Source organism: Somniosus microcephalus, chromosome 11, assembly GCF_052327205.1.
Source record: "Somniosus microcephalus isolate GS21.2 chromosome 11, FLI_Smic_1.0, whole genome shotgun sequence".
NCBI classification, from domain to species: Eukaryota; Metazoa; Chordata; class Chondrichthyes; order Squaliformes; family Somniosidae; genus Somniosus; species Somniosus microcephalus.
This window is the reverse complement of record NC_140997.1, coordinates 102,867,509-102,879,120: the sequence shown is the minus strand read 5'-3', so window position 1 is coordinate 102,879,120 and position 11,612 is coordinate 102,867,509. Positions and strand designations below refer to the sequence as shown.

The 11,612-nt window shown below is 51.9% G+C and overlaps 1 long non-coding RNA gene across 1 annotated transcript in view; it reads right to left on the bottom strand.

Annotated features, from left to right (window-relative positions):
- LOC147110804 (uncharacterized) overlaps positions 1-11,612 on the bottom strand; it is an 83,442-nt gene that overhangs the window by 26,355 nt on the left and 45,475 nt on the right. The window lies entirely within an intron of this gene.

The following is an 11,612-nucleotide window of genomic DNA, read 5'->3' as shown; positions in this document are numbered from 1 at the left end:
ATACCATGAAGAAACATGCCTCATCAGATAGCTGTGGTAGCTCTTAAGTGCGAACAGCTGCTGCAATTTGTGCTGTACAAAATTCATGGCTCTTTCGCAGTTTGTTATTTAATTCACTCACTTCTAATGTATGGCATCTACAGTGGCACTGGGATTAAGCTCCCATAGCTCAACCCCATACCTCATTTGAAAAGAAACTACTATCAACTCTTTTTTTCATTCCATTATGTCACTTATTTTGAAGTTTGGGCTCAATCTCCATCTTGTGCTGCTGGTAAGGAAGAAAGACTTGCATTTCTATAACGCCTTTTATGGCCTCAGGAGGTCTCAAAGTGCTTCACAGCCAGTTAAGTACTTTTTGAAGTGTAGTCGCTGTTGTAATGTAGGAAAAGGGGCAGCCAGTTTGCCCAGAGCAAGCTCCCACAAACAGCAATGTGATGCTGACCAGATAATCTGTTTAATGATTTTGAATGAGGGATGAATATCGGCCGGGACACTGGGGAGAACTCTCCTGCTATTCTTCGAAATAGGGCGGTGTGATCTTTTACATCCACCTGAGAGGGCAGACAGAGCCTCGGATTAACGTTGCATCCAAAAGACGGCACCTCCGACAGTGCAGCACTCTCTAGGTACTGCATTGGGTGTGTCAGCCTAGATTATGTGCTCAAGTCCCTGGAGTGGGACTATGAACCCACAATCTTCTGACTCAGAGGCGAGAGTGCTGCCCACTGCGCCACGGCTGACCCAGTCTCAATCTTGTGATGCTGCCACTGTTTGGAGTGGTCTTCACTGTGGCACAGGAACAGATGAGAAGCACTCTAAATGTTAACAGGTCTGGCAGTGGCAGAGTTAATAAACTTGCAGCAAGTCTTTCTGTTGCAAGCCAAATCAGGGTAGGTCAGTGTTGGCAGTACAACTGTTTTCATACTTTTTTTCCCACAAGAGGTGGAGTTGGAGCTGTGTGTTCTGTGCATTGTACGACAGGCACACTACGTCAGCGTTTGCCCTCCTTGCCCTTGAGTACAGCACAGCCAGGGGGAAGTATCACAAGCTGCCGACTGAACGTTAATTACACGCAGCACCTTTTGCTCTGAGCACAAGGCGGACGTCGTTACCCACCGGGGTTTTGAGTGCACGTTTACTATCGTGCTTCTCAATGGTGAAAATCATTAGCTCTAACAAAAGAGGGTGAAAATTCCGTGTGCCCCTCGGCAACAATGCCAGGAATACATATCACAAATAACAACAGAAAATGCTGGAAAAACTCAGCAGGCCAGGCAACATCCGTGGAGAGAGAAATAGAGCCAATGTTTCAGGTCGAAACCCTTCGTCAGGACTGAGAGAAAACACAGGAAATGAAACAGATTAAAAGGCCAGTTTGGGGGCTGGGAAATGGGGATGAAAGAACAAAATAGAAGTGAAGAGACATTAAGAGGTATTCAAGATGAGACGAGATGGTGATAGGACTAGCAAAGAGACAAAAGATGGCTCTAGATGTTTATTAAATGGATGCAGATGTGAAATGCGCTGGCAGAATGAGAGACAGCTGCCATGTGGGAGATAAAAAAGGGGGAAGGGCACAAAACAAAGGTGTGGATAAAAAATATATAAAAATGTAATGGGGCCGAGGTTATGATCTGAAATTGTTGAACTTGTAAGATTCTCAAAATTAACATCCCCCAAAACAAAAGAAAACCCTATTAAAAATGACTTTGGACCCTTGCTAAAAAACTTCAGGAGTGATAAAAAGGGCGTGTTGGGCCTAACAAGGAAATCCAAGGTCAGAAACAGACTTGGCATTTTAAAAGGACATGTTCGGGAAAAGGCTGCAACAAAGAAATGGGATCTACCTCTGCAGTAGACAGTTTGAGTATTTGAGACAATCTGGGGGAACTGAAAACGTCACTCAGCCCCTATCAAGAAATTTACATGCTAACAATAAAACCCACGGAAGAACAGCCTCACAGAACCCATCAAATTCATGCATAAAACAAATCGTTGCACCAACCTACAAAGAATCTCAGGCCCCACAGGAAACTCAAAGCTTGAGGACAATTCACGACAATTAGATAAGAACTCAACAGCTCAGGAAAACCATCCCGAAACAACTACTCACATTTTTAAGCTACTTCAACAACTCAGGAAGCCATCCCGAAACCGCTTAAACAATTTACACAACTTAATAGCCTGTCAAAATCTAACAATAAACCTGAACAGATTTGGCATGTAGATTAGCAGGCCTCAATTAGTATAATTGAGGGCCTGTTCAACAGTTAAACAGTTCAAGTTCAGCAAGGCGGAGTCGAAGGAGTTCGGTACAGTATCATCTCACAGGAAACAGCAACAGTTCCAAGTTCAAGGAGAGCCATCATCGAGCAACATCAAGACCAAGGAGCAAGCATCTCGAAGCAGTTCTCTCTCTCTCTCGAAGAAATAACACACCATCGGACACCTCGTGGCACCAAGGGCCCCACGAAACGACCAACCGAATATTACCGGTACGATAGCAAAATACTGCAGATGCTGGAAATCCGAAATAACAACAGAAAATGCTGGAAACACTCAGCAGGCCAGGCAACATCCGTGGAGAGAAATTAGAGTCATTAATCTATTTCATTCCCTGTGCCTCTTTAGGCTTGATAAAGGGTTTTGACCCAAAACGTTGACTCTAATTTCTCTCCACAGATGTTGCCTGACCTGCTGAGTTTTTCCAGTGATGGGCCTTCAATAACCACAAAACTAGAAGTTATAGACTTAAACAAGTTGGCTTTTAATCACTAAGATCAGAGCTAACATCTCAACACGCCGACTGGTTCACAGGAATGAGTCATACAGATCCTGGGATCTTTATGTAAGAGAAGTCAGGGGCGGAGCCAAGAGCCAAGACCTGGAACCTCCCAGGTTAGTCGGGAAAGAGGAAGTGAAACTATACACAGTGGGGGAGGGTAATATACATGAGTGCAAAACAAATACAGGATCAAGACAAACAGATTTCATTACATTCACCCCTTCTATAGATTTAGTCCATCGGGGTGATGTTTCTTAAAAGTTGGTATAAGTGAGTCTGTCAGGAGGTTTTGCAGTTCTCAGTGATCGGCGCAAAGCCAGTTGGGTGCCTCTAGGGGAGTGGATTCTGGTTCCTCCGCTGTCCGGGCCTCCGCAGTGTCTTCCAGGTTATCTGCAGTGTCCTCCAGGTTAAAGTTGGGTATTGATACCTCTGGACGTCCTGTCTCTTTGTAGTGTAGGTCTTCATCGGGTAGTCTCCCATCGTTCTCTCCGCTCCCCGAGGGAGCGAGGTCTTTTATGGAAACAGTGTCCTCTCGCCCGTCAGAGTATTCGATATAGGCGTACTGAGGGTTTGCATGGAGGAGCTGTACCTTTTCCACAAGGGGGTCTGTTTTATGGCCTCTCACATGCTTCCGCAATAGTACTGTCCCCGGAGATGTCATCCACGCGGGTAGAGATATGCCCGAGGTGGATTTCCGGGGGAAAACGAACATCTTTTCGTGAGGGGTAGCGTTAGTGGCAGTACATAACAGAGACCTTATGGAGTGGAGCACGTCTGGGAGGACTTCCTGCCAGCGGGAGGTCGGAAGGCCTTTTGACTTTAAGGCTAACGTGACAGCCTTCCAAACAGTAGCATTCTCCCTTTCCACTTGCCCATTACCCCGGGGGTTGTAGCTAGTGGTTCTACTGGTGGCTATCCCCTTCGAGAGCAAGAACTGGCGCAGCTCGTCACTCATGAATGACGTCCCCCTATCGCTGTGTATGTAGTTCGGCATGCCAAACATGCAGAATAGATTACAGAGACACTTGATGACCGTGGCACTGGTCATGTCTGGGCAGGGAATGGCGAAGGGGAAGCGGGAATATTCATCAATGATATTGAGGAAGTATACGTTATGGTCAGCAGAGGGAAGGGGGTCCCTTGAAGTCCAGACTTAGGCACTCGAATGGCCGTGTGGCTTTGATAAGGTGTGCACGGTCAGGCCTGTAGAAACGAGGCTTGCATTCCGCACAGATGCGGCAGGCTCTGGTCATTGCCCTGACCTCCTCGATGGAGTGGGGCAGATTGCGGGACTTTATAAAATGGTATAGTCGGGTGACCCCTGGGTGACAGAGGTCGTTGTGGAGACCCTGTAATTTGTCCGTATGAATGCTGGCACACATTCCCCGCGATAGGGCATCTGGGGGTTCATTAAGGGCTCCCGGCCTGTACATAATATCATAGTCGAACGTGGATAGTTCGATCCTCCACCTGAGTATTTTGTCATTCTTGATTTTCCCCCTTTGTTTGTTATTAAACATGAAAGCCACCGACCGCTGGTCGGTGAGCAGGGTGAAACGTTTGCCGGCTAGGTAGTGTCTCCAGTGCCGCACTGCCTCCACTATAGCCTGTGCCTCCTTCTCGACAGAAGAGTGCCTGATTTCAGGTCCCTGAAGGGTTCGGGAGAAGAAGGCCACAGGTCTCCCAGCCTGATTGAGGGTCGCAGCTAAGGCAAAGTCTGACGCATTGCTTTCGACTTGAAAGGGAATGCATTCGTCCACTGCACACACTGCAGCCCTTTCAATGTCCTGTTTAATACTGGTGAAAGCCTCCCGAGCTTCAGCTGATAGTGGGAAGGACATCGATTTAATGAGGGGTCGGGCCTTATCAGAGTAATTGGGCACCCATTGGGCATAATACGAAAAAAATCCCAGGCACCTTTTTAAAGCTTTGGGATTGTGTGGCAGGGGCAGTTCCTTTAGGGGGCGTAATCGGTCAGGGTCCGGTCCAATTACCCCATCTTCCACCACACAGCCGAGGATACAGAGACGGGTTGTGTTGAAGACACATTTGTCTTCGTTGTAGGTTAGATTCAGCTTTAGGGCAGTTTTTAAAAATCTCGCAAGATTTAGATCGTGGTCTTGCTGGTTGTGCCCACAGATAGTGACATTGTCCAGATAGGGGTAGGTAGCTTGTAGTTTATTCTCGTCAACCATGCGGTCCATCTCACGTTGGAAGACCGAGACCCCATTTGTTACCCCGAAGGGCACTCTGAGAAAATGGTAGAGGTGCCCGTTCGCCTCGAAGGCGGTGTATGGGCGGTCCTCCGTTCTAATGGGGAGCTGGTGATACGCGGATTTGAGGTCGATAGTCGAGAAGACTCGGTATTGCGCAATCTGGTTGACCATTTCTGATATGGGGGGTAAAGGGTAGGCGTCCAGCTGGGTATAAATATTAACAGTCTGGCTGTAGTCAATTACCATCCATTTCTTTTCGCTATTTTTAACTATGACTACTTGGGCACGCCACGGGCTGGTACTGCATTCAATAATGCCTTCCCGCAGGAGTCTGTCCACTTCCGCCTTGATAAAGTGTCTGTCTTCCAGACTGTACCGTCTACTTTTGGTCGCTATGGGCCTACAGTTCAGAGCGAGATTAGCGAATAAAGAGGGCGGGCTGATTTTTAAGGTTGATAGAACACAGACTGTGAGTGGCAGCTGGGACCCGCCATATGCTAGCGTGACACTTTCGTGGTGGCACTGGAAGTCCAGGCCCAAGATTACATTAACACAGAGTTCTGGCATCACGAGGAGTTTAAAATCCTTGTAGTCCGTGCCTTTTACAGTCAATGTTACCACACAGTAGCCCAAAATGTCCGAAGTGTGGGGCTTAGCAGCCATAGCAATTCTGCTCCGTGCAGGGGTTACCGTTAATGAGTGCCGCCGTACCAGGCTAGGGTGGATAAAACTCTCGGTACTCCCACAGTCAATTAAGCATTTCGTTAAATTCCCGTTTACCTGTATGTCCATCATGGATTTTGTCAACGGGTGTGGCCTGGATTGATCCACCGTGATCGAAGCTACTGTTGGGCCCTGGGCGGCCGTTGATTCGGGAAAAGATGGCGGATCCCAAGATGGCGGCCTGCACAGCACGCACGAGGCGGTGACGGAGTTGGAAATCGGATTCCCCCTGCAGACTTTGCTAAAATGCCCCTTTTTCTTACATTTGAAGCATGTAGCGTCCTTCGCTGGGCATCGTTGTCTGGGGTGCTTGGCCTGGCCGCAGAAGTAGCATTTCGGGCCTCCAGACATTGCCGCTGTAGTAGGACTCCTGGGTGAACTTCTGTGTGGGGACTCCGGCGGCGTAGAGCTGGTCTGAGACCTGGATGGGGAAGATGGCTGATTCCAAGATGGCGGCCCCCTCGGCGCGCACGAGGTGGTGAGGGCCGCATGGCCGGAAGAATAAGAGTCAGTTTCTCTGGGCCATGTCCAGCGATCGCGCAGTGGCCACTGCCTTTTTTAAGTCCAGGACCTCCTTCTCCAGCAGTCTCTGCCGGATATAATTCAATTTGAGGCCCGTGATGAAGGAATCGCGGACCAATTCGTCAGAGTACGCGTTGGCCGTCACGGCCTTGCAGTTACAGTCCCGGGCCAGGTCCTTTAGGCCCTGTAAGAAATTGTCCATTGATTCCTCTGGTCGCTGCCTGCGTGTAGCCAGCAGATGTCTGGCGTACACTTCGTTTACCGGCCTCTGGTATTGGGCCTTCAGGATAGTGATGGCCTCCGTGTAAGAGGTGGCGTCCCGGATGAACGAATAAATCCGATGACTTACGCGAGTAGTCAGTAGACTCAGTTTATCTACCTCGCTAGCGGATGAGGCCCCCGCGAAGAGTTCGAAGCATTTGAGCCAGTGTCCAAATTGATTTGATGCTTCAGCAGAATGTGGATCCAAGTCCAGACGCTCTGGTTTTAGGAGTCGATCCATTAGTGATTAAAATTGATGGGCCTTCAATAACCACAAAACTAGACGTTATAGACTTAAACAAGTTGGCTTTTAATCACTAAGATCAGAGCTAACATCTCAACACGCCGACTGGTTCACAGGAATGAGTCATACAGATCCTGGGATCTTTATGTAAGAGAAGCCAGGGGCGGAGCCAAGAGCCAAGACCTGGAACCTCCCAGGTTAGTCGGGAAAGAGGAAGTGAAACTATACACAGTGGGGGAGGGTAATATACATGAGTGCAAAACAAATACAGGATCAAGACAAACAGATTTCATTACATCCAGCATTTTCTGTTGTTATAACCAAATATTACCCACAGCCAACCGGGTAATATTGGGCCACCGCGACCAACGCAAAACCAACTCGGAAGAAACCGAAGATTCACAAGTCTTTTCCACTCTACAAACTATCCTGACTTACCCCTAGGTAAGATTTTATTCAAAAAGACTCTAGGCCCTATTTCTAACCAAAGAAAATTGAGTACTCACCTGATAGATCCAATGCGCACCCTACCGCATCAGCGGACTCGTGAAGACTGACCAGATATGCAGGTGAAGTTCTCTACCACGTCCGGGGTATGGCAGGCCCCAACCGACACATCTAGCGAACCCCGAAATCGCGAACCAGCTCAACTGTCAAGGAGTCATTTTGGTGAGCATTATCCCTAGTCCTTCAGAGCCTAACTTAGCTAATAAGGTGGGATTGGGAGGGGTGAGAGATTTGTCTCCTGTAATTTTTCCCTCATGTATGTTGAAGGGTTTCCCCATTTTATTAGAGTGTTATTATTGTGTTGTATTTTCTTTCTCAAATGAAAATCAAAGTTCTTGCACCAAAAATCAGTTGTCTGCTGCACTTTTATCACAACCCCCAAATAAGTCCAAGGTCTAGAACCAAGGGAGTGGGAGCGATTAGAACTGCTCATAAGTCAGAGGTGAAGCTGACCCCACACACTGCCCCCTACATAATGGCGACCACGGCAGGACCTTGGTAAAAGGGATGTGATGCAGTAAACACTGTTTGTGAGGAGAGAACAAAGATGGAAGAGAGGATTTCCTCTTACGTATTTGAGAAGGTGAATATCACCAAGAAATGGGTGCTCAGTCTGTTGCGCGCTGCTGCAGCCAAATGGACTGAGAGCAAAGATCATAAAAAGTCAGTGGAGAAGGCCATATGGTTGGTCTGCTCCCAGCGAAAGGTCCAGCTTTTAGATAAGCGCATTGAGGCACTAACAGAAGAGCTGTGGGGATCAGCTCAGCTGTTTGAAGCAAGGGCTCTAGCAGGGGAAGGATTATTAGAGGAATTAAATGCCCAAAATTAGGAAAAGATGCAGATAATGGAAAAGCATAGGAACAGACAGGAATACTAGCAAATCTATATATATAAAAGGATATGTCTCTCTGTCTGTCTCTCTGTCTGTCTCTCTGTCTGTCTCTCTGTCCGGCTATACAATCAAAAGTTATAGAGCGTACCTACACATATGTTATATCAAAAGAAAGTTCATCATTAGGGGACTCTTGTAGATGTATTTACTTTTTGCTCGGACAAAAATTGTGCCGACGGTCGGACAAAAATTGTGCCGACGGTATCCAAAAAACGTTTAAAATTCCGCTCATTTGCATCGAGTGGGGACGGGTTCATTGTGTGTGCGGGCGGGCCATCCTACAGTTGAGTGACATGATGATTGACCAATCCTACAGTTCAGTGACCTGACGGTTGTGTGGGCGGGCATTATCATTCTGAACCAAGGTGAGTGGCCGCCATCTTGATTCCAAACTGTTCATTTCTTTTTCCCACTTTCTGCGTGTTTCTTTTCAAATCTACATTTCCAGCAAAAAAAAAGTTGCTTTTAAAACACAAATTGTTTTTTAAAAAAGTTATTTAATTTGTAAATCTTTTCTCTAACATCTAGAATTTTCCTCCTTTCACCATTTTTCCAGGCCTGTAAGCCTGGGCCTCTGTTGCCCAGCCACGCCCGAGCTAGGCACCTCCTGTCGCGCTCAACAAGCGGCTTGCGATCGCCGGCATCTTTGTGAAGGCTGGAGGGGGCGGGCCGGAGCCGAGCGTCGCCATCGCCGCCATCTTAGTAAAGGCGGGTGGGGCACGAGTCAGCACGCGCGACTTGAGTCCGGCCGGGCCTCACGCGGTAGGTTGCGCGGCGGCGTCTCTCTCTCTGCTCTTGAAGCCGGCTCAGGCGGGGGGCGGGGCCTGGGAGATCGGGGTTCGGCAGATCGGGGCTGGGGGGGGCGGGGCTCGGGAGATCAAGCCTCAGGAGATCGGGGGGGGGTCGAGCCTCGGGAGATCGGGGGGGGGGGCTCGGGAGATCGGGGGGCGGGGCTCGGGAGATCGGGCCTCGGGAGGGCGGGGCTCAGGAGATCGGGCCTCGGATCGGGGGGCGGGGCTCGGGGGGATGGGGGGGCGGGGCTCGGGCTGACAGGGGGCGGGGCTCGGGCTGACGGGGCGCTCCCCTCCCCCCCTCCCCCTCCTTCCCCCCTCCCCCATCTTCCCCATCCCCCTTCTTCCCCCTCCCCCTCCCCTTCTTCCCCCCTCCCCCTTCTTCCCCCCGCCCCCCTCCTCCCCCTTCTTCCCCCTCCCCCTCCCCTTCTTCGCCCTCCCTCTTCTTCCCTCCTCCCCCTTCTTCCCCCCTCCTCCCCTCCTCCCCCTTCTTCCCTCCCCCTCCTTCTCCCCCTTCTTCCCCCCTCCCCCTCCTCCCCCTCCTTCCCCCCTCCCCCCTCCCCTTCTTCCCCTCCCCCTTCTACCCCCTCCCCACTCCTCCCCTCCTACCCCCTCCCCCTTCTTCCCCCCTCCCCCCTCCTCCCCCTTCTTCCCCCCTCCCCACTCCTCCCCCTTCTTCCCCCTCCCCGCTCCTCCCCCTCCTTCCCCCTCCCCCTCCTTCCCCCCTCCCCCCTCCTTCCCCCCCTTCTTCCCCCTCCCCCTTCTTCCCCCCTCCCCCTCCTCCCCCTCCCCCCTCCTCCCCCTTCTTCCCCCCTCCCCCTTCTTCCCCCCTCCCCCTTCTTCCCCCTCCCCTTTCTTCCCCCTCCCCCTTCTTCCCCCTCCCCCTTCTTCCCCCTCCCCCTTCTTCCCCCTCCCCCTTCTTCCCCTCCCCCTTCTTCCCCCTCCCCCTCCCCCTTCTTCCCCCCTCCCCCTTCTTCCCCCCTCCCCCTCCCCCCCTTCTTCCGCCCTCCCCCTTCTTCCCCCCCTTCCTCCCCCTTCCCCCTTCTTCCCCCTCCCCCTTCTTCCCCCCCTTCTTCCCCCCTCCTTCCCCCCTTCCCCTTATTCCCCCCTCCCCTTATTCCCCCTCCCCCTTATTCCCCCTCCCCCTTCTTCCCCCCTCCCCCTTCTTCCCCCTCCCCCTTTCCTCCCCCTTTCCTCCCCCCTCCCCCTTTCCTCCCCCCTCCCCCTTTCCTCCCCCTCCCCCTTTCCTCCCCCCTCCCCGTTTCCTCCCCCCCTCCCCCTTTCCTCCCCATCCCCTTTCCTCCCCCCTCCCCTCCCCCCTCCCCTCCCCCACCCCCTTTCCTCCCCTCCCCACTCCCCCCCTTTCCTCCCCCTCCCCTCCCCCTCTCCCCTCCCCCTTTCCTCCCCCTTTCCTCCCCCCTCCTCCTTTCCACCCCCGCCTCCCTCTTCCCCCCAGTCGCTCTCTCTCTTCCCCCCAGTCGCTCTCTCTTCCCCCCAGTCGCTCTCTCTCTTCCCCCCAGTCTCTCGCTCTCTCTCTTCCCCCCAGTCGCTCTCTCTCTTCCTCCCAGTCTCTCTCTCTCTTCCCCCCAGTCGCTCCCTCTCTTCCCCCCAGTCGCTCCCTCTCTTCCCCCCAGTCGCTCTCTCTTCCCCCCAGTCGCTCTCTCTCTCTCTTCCAACAACAACATGCCCTCAAAAGACCCTCGGCACCACCGGGCACTTCAGCTAGTAGCAAATAAAAGAGCAGGAGGAGATGTTCAGAGACATACAGGCAGCTTATAAGATAGCGAGCACTAGGGGTTTTGAAGCGGGAGATCACGGCCCCTGTCAGAAGCAGATCGATAGTTTGAACCTTGCTCTGTCCAGGGCAATAGGCATGGTGTGCCTAATAAGCCCGGGTGCGGCACGGGTGGACCTGAAAGTAGAAGGGGAAACTGTTCAGATGTCACCTGTGGCGCCGGGGAACAACCCGGTTGGGCAGCAGGAGGGACGAACGATTTGTGAGGTTGGCAGGGAGTGCACACCACCACCACCTGTGGCATCGGGTTTTAATTCGGTTTGGCAGCAGGGAGAGGTGGGCGAACCAATGCAGGAGACGTCGGGGCTGGGGCCGATGTGCCCGGCCTGGCAGCAAAAGTTTGGCCCACCCGGCGGTGGTGGGGGTCAGGGACACCTGGAAAGCCAATTCGTGGTTCCCCATGGTACCCAACAGCTAAGGGCTATGATAAGCCACCTGAACAAACTCACCCAAAAGGGAGACCCCTCGGTCCAGTTCATGGAAGTGGAACAGGCAGCAGGCATCAACGAGTGTGATGACTCCGAGATGGCCAAAATGCTCCTTTTTTCTCTGGATGGCAAGTTGTACCAGTCCCTCTCTGCGGAGAGCAAGAAAGGGCAAGGGGGGTACGCTGCCATCCGGGAGCAAGTTCTGGAGGCCATGGGTATGAACGATGGTAGTCCTTTCTCCCGGGTGGAGAAGACAACACAGTTAGCAGGGGAGACCCCACAGGCTTTCACAGACCGACTGTGGTCTGTGTACAGGAGTGCCTGCAATGGGGATCGCAAATGGGCTCACCTGAATCAGGGCGAGCTGGCCCACTGGCCTCGAAGCCTAGTGGCAAACAGCTTGCCATGGATCAGAGCCAAGGCTGAGATGTGGTTTGACCCAAAA